The sequence below is a fragment of the Leopardus geoffroyi genome, chromosome D4 (assembly GCF_018350155.1).
Source record: "Leopardus geoffroyi isolate Oge1 chromosome D4, O.geoffroyi_Oge1_pat1.0, whole genome shotgun sequence".
Classification (NCBI taxonomy): domain Eukaryota; kingdom Metazoa; phylum Chordata; class Mammalia; order Carnivora; family Felidae; genus Leopardus; species Leopardus geoffroyi.
This window is the reverse complement of record NC_059342.1, coordinates 47,498,814-47,521,644: the sequence shown is the minus strand read 5'-3', so window position 1 is coordinate 47,521,644 and position 22,831 is coordinate 47,498,814. Positions and strand designations below refer to the sequence as shown.

At 40.7% G+C, this 22,831-nt stretch overlaps 1 long non-coding RNA gene across 2 annotated transcripts; it reads left to right on the top strand.

Annotated features, from left to right (window-relative positions):
* Window positions 1–2,742: 2,742 nt before the first annotated feature.
* On the top strand, window positions 2,743–22,598 carry LOC123593040. Of its 2 annotated transcripts, none has more exons than XR_006710077.1 (5): window positions 2,743–2,949; window positions 5,009–5,195; window positions 5,896–6,079; window positions 18,437–18,528; window positions 19,858–22,598. It is a non-coding gene; the product is annotated as an uncharacterized LOC123593040 (long non-coding RNA). The 2 variants fall into 2 exon arrangements; XR_006710076.1 differs by having other exon boundaries at window positions 19,743–22,598.
* Window positions 22,599–22,831: the final 233 nt, after the last annotated feature.

The following is a 22,831-nucleotide window of genomic DNA, read 5'->3' as shown; positions in this document are numbered from 1 at the left end:
CCATGACCTGAGCCGAAGTCAGATGCCCAACCAACTGAGCCACCCAGGTGCCCCTATTTGCATTATTTTTAATCGCCGTAGAAAATCCTATCTGCAAGTTAGATGTTATCCCAATTTACAATTGTAAAAAAGTCACTTAGCCAGTGGGGTGGCAGAACCAAGGATTTAGCTGGGATCTTGCTGACTGCTGACCCTGAGATTTTACCATTGTTTTCTGGCACATGTTACCACTTTAGCACCATCGCAAACGTTACCCTTAACAAAGGTCTCTAAAAACAGTTATAAAGAAACATTTTTGAGGATAATTTTTTTTTCTCAACTTGAGTTGTGTTTCTCTTCCTCCCCTACAGAGTACAAAATTATCAGAATCCACACATATACACACTTGTGAAACTATAGTGTGAGTCACTACTCTGAGTGGTGTTACATGTAGTTTGGCTGCAAGAAAATGAAACTATCAGGAAACAGTTCCTAAGACCAGTATTTCTATTTTTTACTATTTTGTATAAAAGCAGATGCCAACGAAGAGTGAATCTGAACAAAGTATCCCAGCCCCAGATAGTAAATACATATAATATTAGTTCAGTGTTCTAAAGAGGTTGCTCAAGGTTGGTCCCACAGTAAGTTAGTAATGGAATCAAATTAGAATCCACCCTTGGGGTATTCTTTCCAGCACTCTTTCATGACACCTCTGCAGCTGTTCACGTATTGGAGCTCTAGAACAGAGAACAACTTTTTAACAAAAGCGGATTGTGCGGGGAAAGTGTTTAACACACTACAGGAATGTGTTAACTAAAGAGAGTGTCTAATTTTTGAGCACTTTTGGAGGTTGCCCACATCTTTGGATATGTGTATCATGTGCATAAACAGCATGTTTACCTCCAGGCCACCACTACACTGGGCATGTTGCAAGGACTATTCATTCCAACTAAACATCTCTGCAGGTGTCAGATGTAGCATACTGTCCCTGGTGGCCTCTCTCTTTTTCTCTCATGGTCTTCTAACTCCTTTTGATATGTCTACTAGCCACCCCCCCCTCCCCCGCCCCGGCAGCCTCTGAATTCCTATTTGTATGTTTTGTTACTGAACAGTTTGTTCTGACATGAGAACTATTTTTAATGAAATTCTACAAAAACTTATCTGCTAATAGTAATCACTTGTATTTGTATAGCTCGTTACACTGTATAAAGTATCCACATATGCATTATTTTATTTGTCTTGTTAACTCTGCCAAGTGGACCAGATAACATGGGTTATCCACATTTTACTACCAATGAAACAGGGTTGGAGAAGCTTTTTAAGACTTACCCAAAGTCACACTGGGTAGTCAACAGTGGAGTTGATCACACTCCTGTCTTCTGAGACCTAACAGGAATTCATCACTGAGATGCATAAGAGTATTTTCACTTCTAGAAAAAATGCCTGAGAAGATTGAAAAGTGCTTAATGTAAAGACTCTGGCCATGTAATTTCAGGCTTTATGGCAGAAATTGGGCAAAGATACTTTGGCGGGTGTCACCTCTTGATTCATACCAGGGACACCTTAATGAAGGAAGGTCATAGGAAGCATTTCTCTAAGATCTTATCCTGCAGTAAATAACTGATAAATTTTTTGTTCAGAGAAAAGGAAGTACATTTTTATCAGTGTCAAGGTTAAACAGAAGTCAGTATCAAGTCAAAAATACTCAGTATTTCTTCCAGTTATGTTCTAGAGCATCTTCATTAGAGGTTTTTAAGTTCTGAAATAGATGTTAACTAAATGAATAGGAACAATGAAATTTATGGGAAATTCAGATGCAACTAACATGAAATGGTGAAATTAACTACTGGCTATATGTTGTGTATCTATTGGGTCACAAACTCAGGAATTTCCTGGGTAAAATCTGTACTCGCCCTGGTACACCAGGGCATGGAGAGACTCTAAAGAAAGAGGCAGATGAGTCCAGATTGGTAGGTGGCAGTTTTAATAAGCAAGGGAACTTGTCTTCCCTTCAGCAGCCACAAAAGTTTTGTCTTCAGCAACCACAAGATGAGTAGATCTCTATAGCTGGCCCGCCTCAATCTTAAAAGTCTATATAGAAGCCTTAACTGTGGCCAGTCCTTATGGTTTCAACAGTACCTTACTGTCAAAGATTATGTCCTTGAAACAGCTCCTAGTGGGGGAATGGTGAGTGGAACATACATTCCAAGGATAGGGGAGGGGGTGAGGAGCCCCCACCTGCCTGGATCCAGCAGTCAGGTCAACTGACAGTCATGTGCTCTCAGTGACCTCTTCACCAGCATCATGTTGGCTGTGGATCCCTCACAAGATTCAGTGGCATCATAATTTCTTAGGTTCTTTAGAAAATGAGGGCAAGCACTATAAATACTTTGAGGTGATAGCTGTATTATTATGGAGCTGTTTGCTTGTATACCCTGAGGTATACAACTTGTATACCCTGAGGAAGAAAAGGTGGCATAGCCATAGTTACCAGTTATATAAAGCTATTAACAGAAGAGATAACGTTGTTGTTAATTGTTAGTTTTTCATTTGAATTGAGAATTTGGAATTGTTTGTAGATGCATTTTTATGATGGTTGCTTTAAAATTATAAGATAATTCTAATATCTGATTAATCTTAGTGTTGGTAGGTGATTGCCTTCCACAGATACAAGGCAACTTACAACTTATTTAAGTTGTAATATACCTGGTTCTCAGTATGACGAATTTTTTTTTAATTGTATCCGGGACATTTTGGTTATATTTTATGATACTTTGGATCCTATTTAATCTTTTTTTTTTTTTTTTTTTTTTTTTTTTCCAGTAGGGAGTCTCCCTGTTGAGATGTAGCTTGAGGGCTGGATTGGTATCTATGTCTGGCTTCCTGATGCTCTGCCAATACCTCTCTTGCAAGAGCGTGGGGTGGAAATTCAGCTCCCCATTTAGTCCTACTGACCGCTTCCTGAAGAAGGTGGGACATCAGCTTGTACTGCCTGCGTTGTCTCCATGTGGTGTGGTAAGATTGTACCCTGCTGACACCACGGAGGGGGAAAGCAGAGGCCTGACTTGCCTACTTTGTGCTGCAGGGCAGGGCAGAAACTCCCTGCTGGCACCCAGAGACAGGAAGCAGGGCAGAGTGCTGAGTGCTAACTAACCACCCGCATCCCCCTCATACTTCCTGCTACCACCTCACTGATGCTGGGTGGGCATAGAGGTTCAGCTGCCCTCTGGGCTCCACTGACATGGGGGCGGAGGGTGCTGGATTCACTACCCAGTAGGGATGGGAGGCTTTGCAGGCCACTGGACCTCACAGACTATCCTGGCAGGAGAATCCGTGTGGCACCAATTACTGATGTGGGGAGGAGAGTGGGGTGCGGCAGAACATCTGCTCCCTACTCAGCCCCCTGAAACCATGGGGGTGGGAGGAATGCAGTTTTTCTTTTCCAATTTCCTAGAGTACGGCAGTATTGCCAAAAAGGTTTTCTGCTGATAGGCTACCCTTTTCCTAGTTTGGCTGGAAGAATAGGCTTTTCTTAGAGTGCTTCCCCCCACCCACCCCCCGGTCTGTGCATGTTGGTGGTTTCTAGTTAGAGGCTTCTGCAGCGCCATATCTGGTGTGTATGGGGGAGCGGGGGTGCCATGTGGTTCCTCAAGTCTGGAGATTCCTAGGAAGTCTGTCTTCTTCTTCCCACCTTTTGGAGTTTTTCAGCTTGTCTGTGCTCTTACGTTCATGAATTCTTACCTGTGAGAGAGCGGACCTTTGCCTTTGTAAAAGGGAGAAATGGGACTACTCCATCTTAGAACTAGAGGTCCTGTAACCATTTTTAAAGAACTCTCTGACATTCAGTTTGGTCAGAATATCTGCATGACCTTGTCAAAGGAGTCGTGTGTGTGTATGTATGCTCACAAAGACATATTTGAATGACTAAAATTGTCCTTCTTCTAATACCCGTTATATTTTGCCTTCCTTTCACACACACACACACACACACATTTTGTGGTGTTCTTGTTGATCTGTCTTGAAAGTTTACTTGCACTTTTCTTTTACCCCAACTCCAAGCTCTTTCCATATCTTTCCCTGCGATTCCTTGCCTTCGGTTTGATGTAAAAAGTCAAGAGTAATCCCAAGTATCTATTATTTTGCATCTGTTTGCTCATGTTGCGGGTATTATAATTTGTCTTAGTGGCCATGCATGGAGCTTAAGCTCAGAACTCTGACTATTCACCTTTGTATCTGTAGCATCTGGGCTCAGTACCTGAGACCTCAGATTCTCAGTGACTATTTGTTGAATAAAGTACCAATATAAGCACATCATCTATTCACACTTGTATCTCTATGGAAACCCTTCTTTGCATAGCCTTATTTGCAGCTTCTTAATTTATTTGAGAGTGAAAGGCATGGCTTCCCTGATATTGAGCCATCTCACTGTGTAACCTTGGGTAGTTCAGTATTTCAGTTATCTATTGTTGTGTAATAAGATACCTTATCAAAAACTTAATAGATTTTGGTGCGCCTGAGTGGCTCAGTCAGTTAAGTGCCCAACTTTGGCTCGGGTCATGATCTTGTGGTCTTTGGGTTCGAGCCCTGCACAGAGCCTGGAGCCTGCTTTGGATTCTGTGTGTGTGTGTGTCTCTCTCTCTCTCTCTCTCTCTGCCCCTCCCTAGTGGGCACTCTGTCTTGCTCCGTCTCTTAAAAAGAAATAAACATTAAAAAAATTTTTTAAATACCTTATAGCTGTTGTGTTTTGTTTTGTTTTTAAGGGAGAGAGAAAATGCGTGAGGAGGGGAAAGGGGCAAAGGAAGATAGAGAATCCTAAGCAGGCTCTATGCTTAGTGTGGAGCCCAATGCACCGTTCAATCCCACAGGGTCATGACCCTGAGATTATGACCTGAGCTGAAGTCAAGAGTTGGATGCTTAACTAATTGAGCCAGCCAGGTGCCCCAAAACTTAGTAGTTTAAAACAATAATGATTTTGCAATTTGAGTAGAGCTTGATGGAAACACCTTATCTCTGTTCCATTTACCATCAGCTGGAGTGTTGTGACTTGCTCTAGAGGATATACTTCCAAGATGGCTCACTCACATAACAAGTCGGTGCTGACTGTTTGCTGGGAACTCAACTGAACCTGTCAGCCAGGGGTCTTGATTATTCTCCACATGAGCGCCTCCACATGGTTGCTTGGGCTTCCTCACAACATGGTGGCTGGATTTCAAGAGGTAGAAGCTGCCTTATTAATCCATGGCTTAGAAGACTTGTAATATTTCTTTCTTTGCACAATATTGCACAAATCATTCTTAGATCTAGCATAGAGTCAATGTAAGGAGGGAATGTAAGCTCCATCTCTTTATGGGAGTTGCAGTTTGTATGTAGACGGAGAAACTGAATTATTTGGGGCCATCTTTGGAGACTAACTCTCTTCCTTCAGTTTCTTTATCTGTAGAGTGTCAAATGGGCAACAATAATGCATATATCATAGACTAACTATGAATGTTCTAGGAGAAAATGTATGTATCAAGTTTAGAATGATTCTTGGCACGTGGTAAGTGGTCAATACATTTTAGCTACTAAGGCTAATTTTTCTTGGTATGAGAATGGAGAATTGCAACAAAATGCTAAGTTAGAGAAGAACATACCTTTTCCTCCATGGAATTTGTGATACCTTCTCATGAAGTCCAGTTAGACAAGTTTAATATTTCCTTTGATTGCTTCAATTAATGCATTTTCTTTGATTTGCTTCTATTTCTTAAAAAACCAATAGAGGTTAAAAAAAAAAAAGAGAGACCTCAAATCAGTAGCCATCAAGTGGAAGGAATAACCCACAATTTTGTTGTCTAATAACTTTTGGTGTCTTTGTTGGAATCCTTTTTCTTTTCATACTCACTTGCGGGTATTTTTGTTCTTGATATCACTTTTCAGTCCCTCCACATTGCACTTTGAAAAAGCAGTTCTCTCGAGATATAATGAAGGATATTGGAATGGCATGCCCTGGGAAGCTGCTCTTGGCCCGGTCTTCGGAAGCACTCATGTGCAGAGTTACTCCTTTAGGAAAGTTACATATCAGCAGAGGTCATCAGCCAGATAAAATCCAAGGAATAACCAGGTAACTTCCAAGTCATGTAATCTCTACGTTTTAGTAATTCCAGCAAAGTAATTTCTTGTTACTATAGACAGGGAGTGATGCAGAGTGCTGCTAAAATTCTTAAGTTCATTATTTTTAGCAGTTGAAATGTCAGCCAGGTCAAAGTGCATGGTGTCTTTGTAACTATCTTGATTTTGTATAAAAAGATCTATCATGTTTGTGCTAGGTTCTAATAGCACTGCTATCCTCTATTCTTGTATTTTGATTCTGTGTCTATACCTGTAATTTTTCCAAGTGATTAAGACCACAAGTTATTCCTTCTACAGCTGACATTTCCTTATGTGATTATTCATCTCTTTAGTTCTTTTAACAGCCACGTTTTATTAATGATCATTTGCTGTGCAGTAATAAACTCTGTATCATTTAGTCCTTCTGGAATTTCCTGATCCTTGATTACAGTGTAACATATCGCCTGATTAATTGCTCATCATTGCTGTTTTCAGCTTCTGCATGAACTAGTTAAGGTTATTTTTTCCCTTTTTGGTTTTACCATCCCCTGAAGATTTTCATTTTCAACAAATGTATTAGTTGTCTTCAACTTCTGTCACTTACTTTTTTGCATTCCCTGATAGCACAGAGCATATACTGACTCCTTGCAAATGGTTACCATTTACTCGTGTTTCAGTTGAGCACAGTGATTCTCAGATTTTAGTGTGCCTTAGAAGCACTTGGAGGGCTTGTTAAAACATAGATTGCTGGGTCCCACTCCCAGAGTAGGTCTGGGTATGGCCAGAGAATTTGTATTTCTAGCAAATTCCCAGGGGTGCCCATGCTGCCTGTCTAGGACCAAGAGTGGAGAACGACTAGCATAGCAGGTTAGAATAGTGGTTAAGGGCTTAAGTTCTGGGTTCAGCTAATATGGGTTCAGACAACAGCTCCCAATCTTGGGAAAGCTAAGGTCTTACAAAACTTCAGTTTCTGCATTAGTAAAATCAGAAGAGGGCCAACCTTTTAGACTCCTTGTAAGGATTAGATGAGATAATCCCCATAAAGCACTTAGTACTGTGGCAAGATGTCGATGTTCAATAAATGTTAGTATTGGTATATTTTACAAGATATAAGGAATTAATGTTCAAGTTTAATTACCAAAATTAAGAATATGTGCCTCCTTTCACAAATTGGTCACTCTTCTTTGGATCTCGATTTTCTATATTGCTGAGTTAGAAATGCTATTTAAAAAAAAAAAAAAAGATTAGCCATGTGGACAGAAAGATGCAGTAGAGAGATCATGAGATTTGGAATCAGGAAAACGCCTGGGTTCTAGTCTAGACTCTGCTATTCCTGGCTTTGTGACTCACAGCAATTTTCTTCTCTCTCTGATCCAAGTTTCCTGTAAATATCTTCTAAAGTGGTGACATAAATGGTAAGGATTGTTATATGGATCAAATGAGCTAGATCATTTGGTAAGTTTATTTGAGTTTAATGTTCTATAATATTATTGTCATTTTTATTGAGAATAAGAGGCTAGCACAATTTTTTATTCCACTGATTCATTATCATTGTGGAAAGTCATGCATCTATGGAGTAACAATTATTGAAAAAATTTTTTCATTAGAATTGTTTTGAGGTGGTATTGACTCTAACTGGGACTTGCTAAACGCTTACATATGTGACATGTTATTTTCTATTAGTAACCTAGTTAGATCTCTTTCTTATTGGCTGAAATGCTGGCTCATCTTCCGAACTTTTTACCTGGAGGGAATTGACATCTGAATGACCATATTTTCAAATGATGCTGAGGGAGAAAGAAATAATTATGCTATATCTGATAATGATTGGACCAAAAATGCACTTAGAGAAAGCTTTGTTCTCATGGTGTGAGTTGCTGAGTTTTGATAATAGATTTTAGAAAAAAAATCAGGGTTTGTTTGCACTGGATACTACAAGATTCTTTCAGAAGAGGAAAGAGGTTACACGTAATCAAAAATTTAAATGTAGTGTTAAACACTGTGTTTGAAGATACCAAAATGAACCACTCACATTTCGTGCTTTCAATGCATTTTTCTGTTGAAGAAAGCAGAACGACATGCAAAAGTCACGACATACGTTCCAAAGAAGGCCGAGTCAGGGGGCAGGGGCGATGCTGAGGGAGACAAAGGCAGGGAGATTGTTTCTGGCTGGGGAACCAGCACCCTCCCATTTTCAGGCTGCGTGCTGAGCCACATTAAGCCGGTGTGTCTGAGTATCATAAGGAGCCTGAAAAGGACTTTGTGAGCCCAATTTATTGACCTTCACAAAGGATTATATTTAAACCATCTCTGACAGATGAGAATCTATCCTCCATTGGGGGAAGAAATCCTTCCCTTGAAGGAGATTTTATAACCTTCCTTATTAACTCATTTCAGTATTTACCATCCTTTGCTTGCTGCAGAGAAACCTGTTTCAGCTGCCACAGGAACATCAGGATTTGTCCTCTCTGGACTTGCTGAACACAAACTTAACATCTTTATGTAACCAAGCATCGTCATCTCTCAGGGGCCGCCATGTCACCGTCTCATCAGTCGATTACACAATTAAACAATTCTCTAGGAATCAGGATATAGTCATGGGTAAGAGCGTCAAGGGTCAGGCAGTTCCAGATTAGAGTCTTGGTTCCGTCACTTTCTCGTTCCTGTGACCTTGGGAAAAGTTACTTAAAACCTCCAACCCTCAATTTTCTTACCCATACAACTAGGGTAATAAACACAACATGTCTACCTCCTAGGGTTATTGTGAAAATGAGATTAGAAAATGCATGTTTTAGGTTGGGCTACATGAAATCATTAATATGTGCCCATTTTGACTACAAAAATAGCGATCTCAAGTGGTTCACACTAATAAGTGGCTTAGCAAGGTACCTGAATTTTATAATATATTATATATTTAATATTATATATTTAATAATATATTAACATATATGATGTTAATCTAGTATATATAGCATAATATAATAATCATATTATTATTGGCATGATTGTTATTGCCGTGGTGTGCAATATTCAGTGTAGGTGCTGGAGGATATTCCTGCAAACAAACCATTCTGATTCCTGGTGCTGTGTGTGATGCCATAAATGTGTGGAAGATAGAGCGTCTAGGTCGGCCTGCAGAGGTAAGGGAAGGTGCCCAAGAGGCAGCAGCACTTGAACTGGGTTTTCTAGGGTCAGTTGGAGATTTCTGGATAGACAAACCTAGGGAGGAAGATAGAGCAGAAGAAAGAGCATGGGCCTAAGCCACAGAGGTGGGAGGGGATAGGGGACACTCAGTGACTCACGGTGATTCTGTGTGGTGAGAACATAAACTGGGTCGTGGGGGTGGAAGGAATTGAGAACAGAGGAAGGAGAAATGTCTTGAAAGAAAGGTAGATTTTACTGGGGAAGTGTCATGACTGGTTTTGCCAGTTTGGAAGCTTCCTCTGGAGGTTTTTTGGAGTGTGACTGGCCTGGAGCAAGGGTGGACGCAGAGGGATGTGGAAGGAGGCTACTGCAGTGGTCCAGCTGAGCAGTAATGTCAGCTGAACCCAGGGCGGTAGCAGTGTGCTTGGAGAGGAGTGGATGCAAATGATATGTTTATGTTTTAAAGGTCCTAGTGATGTGTGGGCTCAGTCAAGAGGGTGACATACAGGTTGACTTGTGCGTGTGTGGCTTGGGCCCTGGTCACACTGTTCCTGAGATACAGGACATAGGAGGAGCAGGAGGAGAAGACTGGGGCATGGAAACAGGGTGGGAGAGCGCTGAGGACATAATGAAATGAGCTTTGGGCATGTTGTGTTCAGAGTGTGTGAGAGCATTCCATCCATGTCCTCTGACTTTCCTAGGGACTGATGTCTCTGATCTTACTGCCACATAAGGTGTCCTTGAGTGCGTACCAAGGGACTCATGAGGCTCTTGCCTGGGCAGTTTGGGAAGATTTCACATTAGATCTCAGTTTCGCTGGAGTCTTGCCTCCCTGAGGACATTGGTCATATACCTGTGCTTAGATAATGGTTGAGTACAAAAGGTAGCTAACACTAATAAATAGAACATTTACTATGTGTTAGGCACTATTTCAAGTGCTTTCTGTTAAAACATCATTTAATTTTAGCAACAACTGTATAAGGTGGGTAGTACTCTTTTTTTAAAGTTAATTTATTTTGAGGTGGGGGGGATGGGAAGAGAGAGAGGGAGAGAGAGAATCCTGGGCGGGCTCTGCACTGTCAGCACAGAATCCGACACAGGGCTTCATCTCACAAACCATGAGATCATGACCTGAGCCAAAATCAAGAGTCGGACACTTCATGAACAGAGCAGCCCAGGCGCCCCAAGGTGAGTGGTATTCTTAACCTCATTTTGTAAACGAGGAAACTGAGGGTTGTGGTGGTGGAATGACCTATCCAAGGTCCTATAACTAATGAGTGGTAAAGCCGGGGTGCACACTGAGATGGAGGTCTCCAGGGATTGTGTTCCTAGAAAAATGCCTAGGTGTATAATTTGGCCTAGGCTGGAGAATTGAATTGTAAGTTCCCTGTCTGTCGGGGTGATTACAATTGGATTTTAGTGTTGTTAAAGCAAGCCTTATTTGGTCCAAATTACTTCACATAGTGCTCTAAGGTTTGTAGATTCCAAAATCTAGTGTAGGGGTTAAAATTTCCTCTGTCTAATCCACATTCTCCAATGGGAATGATTCTAGGTTTTGGTCCTAATCTTACTGTATCTGGTGTATTATTTCATTTTGCATTCTAGTTTGGGGCTTCTAGTCTTAGGAGTCAGAGAGGAGTTACAATTCCAGGTGATATTTAGTCTCTGCGGTAATTTAAATTCATTGCTTATTTTTAATTTTGATGGAAATAGAGATTTTTGTCTTCTGTTTTCCTTTCTTCTTCCCTGAGCCACCTGTATGATGTGCTGGTGTCCAGCATTGTTACAATCCCTCCATTCATCCTTGCTGTGAACTACGTGTTTGTGTTTCCCCAAAATTCATATGTTGAAGCCCTAAAGGTGGGAGGTGGGGTTTTGGGGGAGGTAATTAAGTTTCGATAAGGTCATGAGTAGAGAGCCCTCATGATGGAATTATACCCTTAGAAGGAGAAGGATGCCAGAACTTCCATTTTGCCATGTGAGTACACAACAAGAAGGCAGTATCTGCAAGAGGACCTCACCAGTCCCCAGAACCATGAGAAACATGTTTGTTTGGAGCTGGACACTGCAGCATTTACAGAATGGTACACACAGCTTCTGCAACTCCTTCTACTATGGGCATATAAGTAGTTAGCTTTTCTGACTACCAAGATAAGAGTGTGTAGGAACCATCTCTGCTTTTCTAGGTGAGAAAGGTGGCTGGTGTTAAATGGTTCCAGGTCTTTTGTAATGACTGCTAAAACTTTGATAGTAGTAGAAAACTTTGGGAGAATCTTCTAAGTGAGAAGCTGTTAAGAGCCTAAGGGGCATGAACGGATCTGGGAGAATTAGCCATGGAAGACTTACCCATTCCTAGAATCCATGTTGATCAGTAACATTGGTTCTGAAAATGGCTTAGAGATAAAAATATCTTTCATAGAAAGATGAAGGTCTCCTTTCATGAGAAAAGGAAGATGCCACGTTTTTCTACAAGCTTTGTAATGGCCTCAGCTAATATAAATCATGGATGGGTGTGGGAATAGGAATAAAAAAGGCATGGTTGCTAGATTCCTTTCAAAGAACAATCTTCATGAGTCATAGTGACTGATTACTATGTGTAATGAAAGATAGGAATGTCAGTGATGATGGAGTTTTCAAGCCTGCCTTAGTGGGGAAATGTTGGTGTTATTGATGAAGGAAAGGAATTAAGCATGCTGAGCCCAGTGTGGATGGAAGGAAAAGGACGAGATCAGTTTGGCAAGTGTTCATTTGAGGGGAGAAAATGGAACAGCCAAGTAGGCATGTTCAGCAGGAATCAAAGACAGCACAGCAGGAACTCGAGTGAGAGAACAAGGTGGAAGGTATAAATTTGGGTGTCATTTATACAGGCATGATCCAAGAAGCAGACAGAACATTTGCAGCAGAAGAAAGAGCTCAGCACCGAGGCTGAATTTTCAGAAATGCTGAGAATTCAGAGTTAGGGGACAGCAAGGAGAAGAAAATCCGGGGGTGGAGACAGATCAAGCAAGGAGGTAGAATGACTTACCTTGGAAGTGGGTGGAGGCCATTTCAAGGCTTCAAGACAGGTGATCAATATGTCCTTGAGCTTCTTATTCAAGAAATGTGTCAGTAAAGGAGGAGTAATAAAAGGTGGTGGCTAGAGCAGACACCAAGATCATACTGAAATTTTCTTTCAAGGTGAAGGAGAAACACACAGGTTGGGTTGGAAGTCTACGCAGACGGAAAGTTTGAAGATGCCAGTGAGGGGGAATAAATATAGCAACAGTATCTCTCAGATGGGATCTAGCTTTAGAGAAAAAGGACATAGATTCCTTTGAGCTGGAGAGAAGGACAAGAAGGGTAAAAATGAAGGTTGAAAAAGATCTTTTTAAAATGAAAGTGTTAAAGAAGGGACTCTCTAAAGTTGCTCCTTAAAAATAGAATGCGGAGTTATTTATCAAGTAAGAATGTGGATTTCAGAAGAAGTAAGAGATTTTGGAGTAGCTATTGGTAGATGTTAACTAATCACCCACAAATGAGGAAAGAACTTTCAGCTAAGTAGTGAGTTGCTGAATTTGAGTAGCAATCACAAAATAAATATTTGTTGAGTTCCTTCTAAGTACCAGGCACGTGTACTTGAAGCCAGAATATAGGCTTACATCTTTTACTAGCAATTCTCTGTGACCAAGGCTCAGGGATACAGAGAATAAAGGGAGAGGACTCTAGAGTAGAAGGAAGGACCATCCTGAAGAACATGGTGGGCAGGCATCCAGAGTGCCAGGCCACTCATAACGTATTCTTCCAGATTCTGATACTGTTTCTTCTTGTATATGGACAAAACTCACCACCTTCAACATTCCTTAGAAAATTACATCTGGTTGTGGGGTCCCTGGGTGGCTCAGTCAGTTAAGCATCCTACTTCAGCTCAGGTCATGATCCCACGGTTTGTGAATTCAAGCCCACATCAGGCTCTCTGCTGTCAGCACAGAGCCCACTTTGAATACTCTGCTCCCCTCTCTCTCTGTCCCTCCCCCACTCTCTCTCTTAAAAAAATGAATATTAGGGGCGCCTGGGTGGCGCAGTCGGTTAAGCGTCTGACTTCAGCCAGGTCACGATCTCACGGTCCGTGAGTTCGAGCCCTGCGTCGGGCTCTGGGCTGATGGCTCAGAGCCTGGAGCCTGTTTCCGATTCTGTGTCTCCCTCTCTCTCTGCCCCTCCCCCATTCATGCTCTGTCTCTCTCTGTCCCAAAAATAAATAAACGTTGAAAAAAAAAATGAATATTAAAAAAAATTACATCTGGATGTTAATAAGCTGGAGTCAGGAATAAGGAATAGTTCCCAGAAAGGGGGGAGAAAATTAGCATTCTTTGGAAAAACAAAAAAATGAATAATTTTTAATAGTGATGTTTGATCTTTTCAACAGTTTTATTAGGACTCACTAAGTATGGTTTTCTTTGTATTTGTCCAAAATATTCATGAATAGTAGAATGGATAAGTAAAGTGTAGTCTGTTTACACAGTGGAATACTATACAGCTAGGAAAATGAATAAACTACAGTTATACACAACAGCATGGGTGAAGTTCACAAACATTCTGTCGAGTGAGAGAAGACTTACACAAAAGAATACATATTTTCTTCATTTATTAGGAAGTTGATATGTGATGTTAGAAGTCAGGAGAGCTTTACATTTGACTAGGAGTGATAGTATGAGAAGTCTGCTAATGTTCTATTTCTTCATCTAGGTGGTTTCATTTGATCTAGCTGGTTTCACCTAAACTGGGTATTTACCTTGTGATAATTCATCGAGTTATATACTTCGAGTTTGTATGCTCTCTGTAGTATGTTACACTTAAAAGGTTTGGTTTTTTTTTCCTACAGATATGCTTGTTATCAATGGGAAGAAAAAAAGAAACCCATTTGAATTTAGTTTGAAGAAAGCAAACTGAAAATCTATTGAATATCACATATATAATATTCCACTCTTCATTTTACAGATTAGGAAACAAACATTTAGATCTAGTAAATGACCGATTCTAGGTCTCAGAGATAGTACAGGGCTAGAACTGAAGGCCGTTCTTGAATTCCAAATCAAAATCCAGAGCTTTTCACCAATCTCCCATAATATACACATAATATACATAAATCCTTTTAGCTCTCAAACCAAAGACTGCATTCATTCATTCATTCATTCATTCGTTCGGCATCTATTGTGGGCCAGTCATTGTGCTAGGCTCAGGGTCTCTTGTCTGCTTCCCTGTAGCCCAGTGAGCGTTGTAATACAAAAATAAACAGCTTCTAAGGAACACATGCCGGGAGCTATTAGAGCCCGAGTAGATCAGGGATGTTGTCCTAGAGGTGTATTTCATGTGTGTTAGATATTCTGAGAGGCATGTGTTCAGTGGTTAGGTGGGTAAACTGGGGTAACACGGCCTGGGTTGAAGCTTTGGCCATATCACTTACCTGCTAGGCATTATGACCAAGCTGCATAACTTCAGCTTAGTCACACAATCGCTCTGTGCTTCAGTCCTCTCAGCTTTAAATTGGGGTCAAATTCTGGAAGTTAATATACATAAGTGCTTAGGAAGGTTCTGGGCACATAACAGCAGGTACCAAGGATGAAGGGAGGCTCATTGGGAAAAGTCTGCCTCAGTGGATAGGAGCATTTTCTTACTGACATTGTTTAGAATTGTCAACACATGGTAGTCAAAAAAGCAGACTTGTTTTTGTTTGGGGGGGTGGTATTACTGTTTTTAAATTCTCTATAGATGATTCAACTCCTTATTGCTTGCATCTGAAGCAGATCCTCCCACTACCCACCCCCCCCAACTCCCAGCCTCTATATCACCAGGTACATAGTAAGCACTACATAAATGCATGCTAGTATTATTCTAGGTTTGGAAGGCCACGGAGCAATTCCCCCAGAGGAACTGTGCGGGGGGGGGGGGGGGGGGTAGGATGGGAGGAGGAGGCCATCCTGACAGAGGGAAACAGCACTTGCAAAGGCAAGTAGGTAAAAAGATTGTGTTCATTCAAACCATCAGTTAATACTCAAACCAGGAAGAGAGCAAGGCTTTCCTGAGGATAGTGGTTCCATTATTGGAAAGGAAAGCGAATCACTGTGAATTTTACTTTGACAGGCATCAATGAAGGCCACTCACAGTTTCACATGAGATCCTTCTGCCTTCAGTTCAACATTTTCCCCACTCCTCGGCATTGTACTTGGTTGCCTTTCTGCTCTAGAGAGTCAAGGATGGCTTGAAGATATTCACCCTTGAGAGCGTAATTCTGCCAACAAGCTATTTCTGTGCAGTGCTTCTTACTGCACCCAATGTGAGAGCCTACTTTGACGGTAAGAATAATCAACTGCTTTGTCTTCTAGAGGGTTCTTAATGCCAACAGTCCGTACTTCTCTATGAGTGCAATTAAATAAAGGGAGGTACAAAGCCCAGTTAAATAATTCATAAAAGCACAACTATAGAGAGAAAAATTTAGCTTGGTTTTTCCATCAGTCAGTGACTGGGCCACTACCAAGGCAAGGGAATCCTTTACACTGAGGACTGTCATACCATCATGGGAGCCCACAGCGGAAATGGAAGTCATCTTACAGAAGAGCCCTAGGGAGGACGGTCTTACCCTGCCTGAACTGCTATAACAGAATACCACGGGCCATAACAAACAAGAAAGCACCTCATACCTGTTAGAATGGTTATCATCAAAAAGAGAAGAGAAAACAAATATTGGTGAGAAGGTGGAGGGGAATAAACCCTGTGCACCATCGGTGAGGATGTAAATTGGTGCAGCCGCTATGGAAAACAGTATCGGTGTTTCTCAGGAAATTAAAAATAAACTTACCATATGACCCGGAAATTCCACTTGTGGGTATAGATCCAACGGAAAGGAAAGCAGGATGTAGAAGAGATATCTGCACCCCAAGTTCACTGCAGCATATTAGTCACAATAGCAAAAATATGCCAACAGCCTAATAGTAGATAGAATATAGTTGAGCTGTGAGAAAGAAGTACATTCTGCCATTTGTGACAACGTGGATGGACCTTGAGGGCATTTTGCTAAATGAAATAAATCAGGTAAAGACAAATACTGTGTATGTGGAACCTAAAAAAAGCTGAACTCATAGAAACAGTGACTAGAATAGTAGTTACCAGGGGCTGGGATGGGAGTGGTATAGGGAAAAGTGGAGATGTTGGTCAAACAGTACCAACTTCCAGTTATAAGACGGATGAATTCTGGGGTGCCTGGGTGGCTCAGTCGGTGAAGCAGTGACTCTTGATTTCAGTTCAGGTCATGATCTCACGGTTCATGAGATCGAGCCCCGCTTAGGGGATGGAACCTGCTTGAGATTCTCTCTCTCCCTCTCCCTTTCCCTCTCCTTCCCCCTCTCAAAAAAATAAATAAATAAACTTAAAAAAATACGAATACATTCTGTGGTTTAATGTACAGGATAGTGCTTATAGGCGATAATACTCTGTTATTTACTTGAAAGTTACTAAAATAGTAGATTTTAAATGTTCTCACCACAAAAAAAGAATAATTAGGTGACATGAGGCAGGTATTAGCAACAATATGGTAGTAATTACTTTACAGTGTATACAAGTGTGTCAAGTCAACACATTATATACCTTAAACTTACACAGTGTTAGATGTCAATTGTATCTCAGTAAAGGTGGGAAAATATGTAGGGGGTTGGTAAAATTGACGTATTTATTAGAGAAATTGTAGAGAGTGCAGTTGTTCCAAATAATTGGTACACGGCACCTGAATCTACCTGGAACTTTTTGGAACATCTGGAAAGGAAGCAAAGTGCCATTTGCATAATGTCAGCGCATTCCCTCTGGAAAGTGCCCCTGCTCTCCCATCATTGGATGTGGGATATTATCACAGTGAGGGCTACTGTTTGAGGATACCATGAAATCTTTGCAAGTGTAGGTAGGAAGAGGTTTTTGTCTTTAAAAGGTTGTGTCAAGATACCGTTCTCTGGTCTGGGCTTTGGCTCTTGTCTTGCCGGCTTCTGTGATCATTGGCAGGTACTGTGAGGCCTCTCCACCTTCCTAAGGTTTTATGAGTCCAGCAGGTCTCTCTCCTTATCTTTGTTACCGTGGTCCCCAAGGAGGCTGAGATTGTGTTTTGTTTTGGTGGTGGAGGTTCCTATGACATTTAATCTTCGGAACAACCCTGGCACCATAGGTATTATTAAGACCAGTTTTCACACTAAAGGAACAGATGTAGAGACAGTACACAACTTGGCCAGGGTCCTGCTGCCAGGACGTGGTGGGCTCGGGATTTAAACCTCCATCTATCAGCTACTAAATCTTACTTATGCTGTTATGTGGCAGCATTCAGCAGCATCCCCATTTGTGGAGATGAGTTCACTATTTCTAATCTGTTATTGATGAGCTTAAATTGTTGGAAACCTATTTCAGATGCTGAACTAGAATCGGTTTCTTTTTATTTATTTCTATATAAAATTGCCCTGTAGGAGCTGTACAGAATGTCCACTTTTTTTTTTTTTTTCCTGACAATCACTTTCAAATACTTGAAGGAAACTCTCATATATAGTTGGGGATGGATCCATCAAGAGGCGGAACATGAAGAAGAGCCATAGCATTTGAATTGATGGAAATGAGAGAGACGGACATTATATAGATAATCAAATATGACGACAATAGAATGATTTGCTGAATGTTTATCATGTCCAGTATTGTGGTAGTCACCTGCTACACATCATCCTGAGTCATTCTCATGATGCTGTAGGTGGATGCTGTTGTCACTTTATAGATGCAAAAACATACTCAAGAGATGTGATGTAATCCAGTTCACCCAGGTATTAAGTGACAGAGATTTGAAACTGGGCTTCTGTGATTCCAAAAACTATGTTTTCTTCACTAGCCTGGACTTGGGTCTTGGCTATGCAAATTAAGTTACAAAAACAGCGTAATCTGTTTATCAGTCTGAATTCAGTGGAGTACAAGGCTGGGAAGGCCTTACTGTTTTTCGGTCACCAACTTAAACACGCTCTGCCAATTAACTCCATTCTTGTCCTCCACTAACATCTTACGAGGATTCCATTGCTTTTTTAGGCCTTTTTAGTTAGGACAAAGCCCAGCCCAGGTAAGTCTCAAGTTCCAGTCTCATTTCTTTCCCTTTGTCCAACTCAGACCCAACAACCCAAGCCAGGTAACCTGCAGTGCACTCATTTAATCTTTTTTTTTTGCCCTAACTCTTTCACAGGCACTTGAAGCAGAGAGCAGAGAAATGGTGAAGGTCAATTGACTATTTACTGATGATGTTGGAAACGTCTTTGACAGTTGCTGCTTCTCAAGGTAACTCCGATCAGCTACTGGTGCTGTTGGTAAGGCCAGCATCCCCCAATGGGTTAGATGTCAGGAAATGAAGGAGAAAGGGGAAGCCAAGTTAAGGTTTGGATGACAGGAAAGATGGCGTTTACGGAAATGGGCATGCTGGAAGGAAGTGAGCTGATTGAGGATAGGCATAATCCAAAGGGCATGGTAGAAGCTTCTACATGATGACTTAAATTGGAAAGACAGCTTTTGCTTTATGGAACTGGTGTGTTCCAGCTGTTGGTTCTAAAATGAACTCAACTGTTCTTGTTAACTGTTCTTATAAAATCAAGGATGTATCCCCACAAGGAAAAAGGAATATTCTCAATAGACTCAATTAAAAAGTTTTGGTGAGGGTGTAGTTGAAATGGTGGCCAGTTTTCCTAGCTCCTATGGGACTATTGTCCCACTTAGTGGTTCACTTCTCCTTCGCTGTGATTTTTTGATTCCTCAGTCTCCCCTAGGCTGTCAAGCCCAATCCTGATCCCTTTGGGATAGAATGTAGTGTGCTGTCTATTACTGGACGAATGACTGCACAGTCTTAAAGCACCTGGAATTTTCTGGCTGGCTACAGAAGATGTCACATTTGCATTCAGGTTTTACATGCTTACTCCACTGCCATTTCTTACCTTTGGAACATCTCTAAAAATAAAACAACCTACTCAGAGCACCCATGAGGGTAACTCTGACCTGTATCCCTTTATCTTTACATGAACAGAAATCCTCCCCAAAAATGGTCTGTAGACATGGCATCTCATATTTCATCAGACCCTTAGTTGTCGTGTAGATTTAACATTCTTTGTGTCTGTATAACATTTATTGGTCTATTATGAGAGAGCTCTCTTTTGAACCAGTTATAAGAAAACCCAATTTAGCAAATGGTAAGTTATGTCCCTATCTTTGCCCCCTGAGTGATTTGATCTCAGGCACCACAGGAAGTTATGGAGGTTTGGAAGGAGAGCATGAACAGGAGACACCAGGAGATCGAAGAACTTAGGGACACCTTGGGAAAGAGAAGAGACATAAGGAGGGAGGAAAGGGCTACTGGCAAAGATGAAATTACTTTAGAAATATTTCTACACTGGTTTCTATGCGGGAAACCTATAATACCAATCCCATTGAAAAGACTGGGTCAATAGAGTTACCTCCTGAACTCTCAATTTATAGCACCAACATTTTCTCTAACTTTGTTACAGCTGAAGGCAGGAGTCATGTTGATACAAAACACTATTACAACTCTTCTTGAAAAGAAGAAAAAGATTTTCACAAATGCTTCCCTTCTCGTTTATTGTCACTACCGTTTTTCCCCAGACTACTCTCATTCTCGGCCCACGTAGGAAATCAGAAGATAATTTAAAATTAAATGATGATGGCTCAGAGCTTCAAGCACTTAAAAAGAGAGAGGAAAGAAACACATCACATCTTGACAGGGCTGCGAGTGAGGGCTGGAAGACTGCCAAGGAAGCCCAGGAGAGCCATTGGCAAGAGGGGCTTTGGTACTTTGTGTGACCAGAGGGGACCTGTGCGACATTCTCCCTCATGCCCTGGGATGGGCATTTGAAGTCGTGAAAACCTAGGGAAGAGTTGAGAAAGAATGGAAAGCAGGTGTACACAGAGCATTAGTGAGTTGGGAAAATCAGGTTGAACGCTTGATTTACTAGTTACCGTCTTGTAATATAAACTTTCTAGGCATTTCTTCCTGTACCTAAAATAGCCTCACAGAATATGAAGAAATAAAATAAAATTATATGTATGTATACACACATATACTTATATCCATATATATATATCCATATATATATCCATATATATATATATATATCCATATATATATATACATATACCTATATATGTGCATGTGATGTGTATATATCACACACCCCACATGCACATAATTTTTAATCAGTACAGGGGTTGACATATAAAACACTTCTTCTAGTAATGGTATTAACTATTTTTATTATAGGATATAAAGCCAGCTCTTCAGCTTACTTTAGCATGAGTTCTACTTGCCCATATGTGATGATATGCAAATCACAAAAAGGGCCCTCCCGTTTAGCATTTTCCATATCTTTGCAAGGTTCTCTGACTGTTAGAAGTAAAAAAAGCATAGGTGTCAGAGTCTGACAAGTCAGAATTCAAATTTGTGCTCTGCCACTCACGAGCCATAAAACCTGGGACAAGTTACCTTTCTGGGTCTCAGAGTCCACATCTGGATAATGGCGTTATTTATTATTTCACAACATGGCTGGGAAATTTAATGAGGTGAAAAGTATGTAACAGTGCTGAGCAGATTGCCTGGCATATAACATACACTAAATCAGGGGTTGGCAGACTTCTGCCCAGGACCAGATAGTAAATATTTTAGGCTGTGCAGGCCTAACTACTCAAGTTAGTCATCATAGCATGAAAGCAGCCAGAGACAATATGTAAAAGAATGAGGGTGGCTGTGTTCCAATAAAACTTTATTTAAAAAAGACCTGTGGGTCACTCTGGGCCTGTGATCTGTAGTTTGCAAATCCAAGCACTTAACCAATATTAGTTTCTTCGTCTTTCCCCACTTGTCTTCTCGGAGATTTAGGTTTTCCATATGTGTAATGTTGAAAATGTTAGTTTATTTATTCAGCATCTGTTGTGTACCAAGGACCGCATAAAGCACAATGAAGAACAGAATGAATAAATTTTGCTTTTACCCGTGAGGGGCTTAAGGAATAACAGAAAATGTTTAACTTATCTAAGTTTGGTCTTTCTTCTTAGCCAGAAAGTGATTTAAAAGTATTTATTTCATGGAGCTTTCATGACAAAGAATTATGTTTAAGTGTAGATGCAGTGGCAGCCATTGTGGAGAAACGGTTATGGGACTTAGCCTTTCTTCTCTGAAGAACTGTAAAACTGGGCAAAGCGTATGAATAAACTGTTTTCAGATGTTGGACAACAGATAGCACAGGACTGCGATGCTTGAGATAGGGAAAACACCATATTTTACTACAGCTTTCTGCCTGGGGCCACCATCCAAACCTCAGCTCAAATAAGTGAAGCCCGAATGAAAACAAGTTGAGCCCAATTTTTTTAAAAAGTGTGTTTGTTTCTTTTTGAGCAGTGGTATCACTGACTAGAGGCAGGAGAGAGTAGAGTTTGGGGCTGCTGATGTAGCAGGAAGTTACAGATCAGGTTACTGAGGAGTAGACAGATACATAAGATGGCTTCAGAAATCTGCATCCGGGTCTCCTTGAGTTTGGGGGTGAATAGAAAGCTGGGTATGCATAGATCAAGATTCAGTAAGATGAGGCAGAAAATAGCTATTGGATAACTGAACTGAGCAGAATCTTGGAGGTTGCATAGTACAGGAAGATGGAGTTACACCATCCAACATGGAGGGACCTCATAAACACCCTGGGCATTCAGTTGAGACCCCACAAAATTTATAACTGAAGAGTAGGGCTACTCTAGATTCATCATTTAAAAAGCTTAAAACCAAACCCTGATAGAATAAAGCTGATCTGTCAATAAATTAAATGCCTGCCATAACAAAATACAATAGTCTTAAAATTCAGACTTATATAACAGCATAGAATCCATAATTGAGTATACATAATATATGAGAAGATATGCAAGGAAGTAGGAAAATGTGACACTTAAGTAGGAGAAAAATGAGTCAATAGCAACAGACCCAGAAATAAGCACAGATCTTGAAATCAGCCGATCTGTTGCTCTTTTTTTTTCTTTTGCCACACCCACCTCCCTTCCAGTCTCCGATCCCTAACCCCTAGCAACCACTAATCTGTTTTCTATTTCTATGATTTTTTCATCGCAAGAATATAATAAATTAAATTACATAGTAGTCAACATTTGGGGATTTGCTTTTTGCACTTGATTTAATTCCCTGGAGATACATTCAAGTTGTTGCATGTATTGATAATTTGTTCCTTTTATTACTGAGTAATATTCCATGATGTGGATGTATCATTGTTTGTTTCACTGCTCATCCATCGAAGGGCCTCTGGATTGTCCCCACTTTTTGGCTATTACAAATAAATCTATGTACATATGTGGACAGGTTTTTTTGTACGGACATAAGTTTTCACTTCTCTGGGATAAATGCCCAACAGTACAACTGCTGAGTTCTATGGTAATCACAATGTTTAGTTTTGTAAGAAACACTTTTCCAGAGTAGCTTTATCATTTTATAATCCGCTAGCAGTATATGAGTGATCCAGTTTTACTGAGTCTTTGTCAGTATTTAGCGTTGTCACTGTTTTTTTACTTCAGCCATTCCAATAAGTTA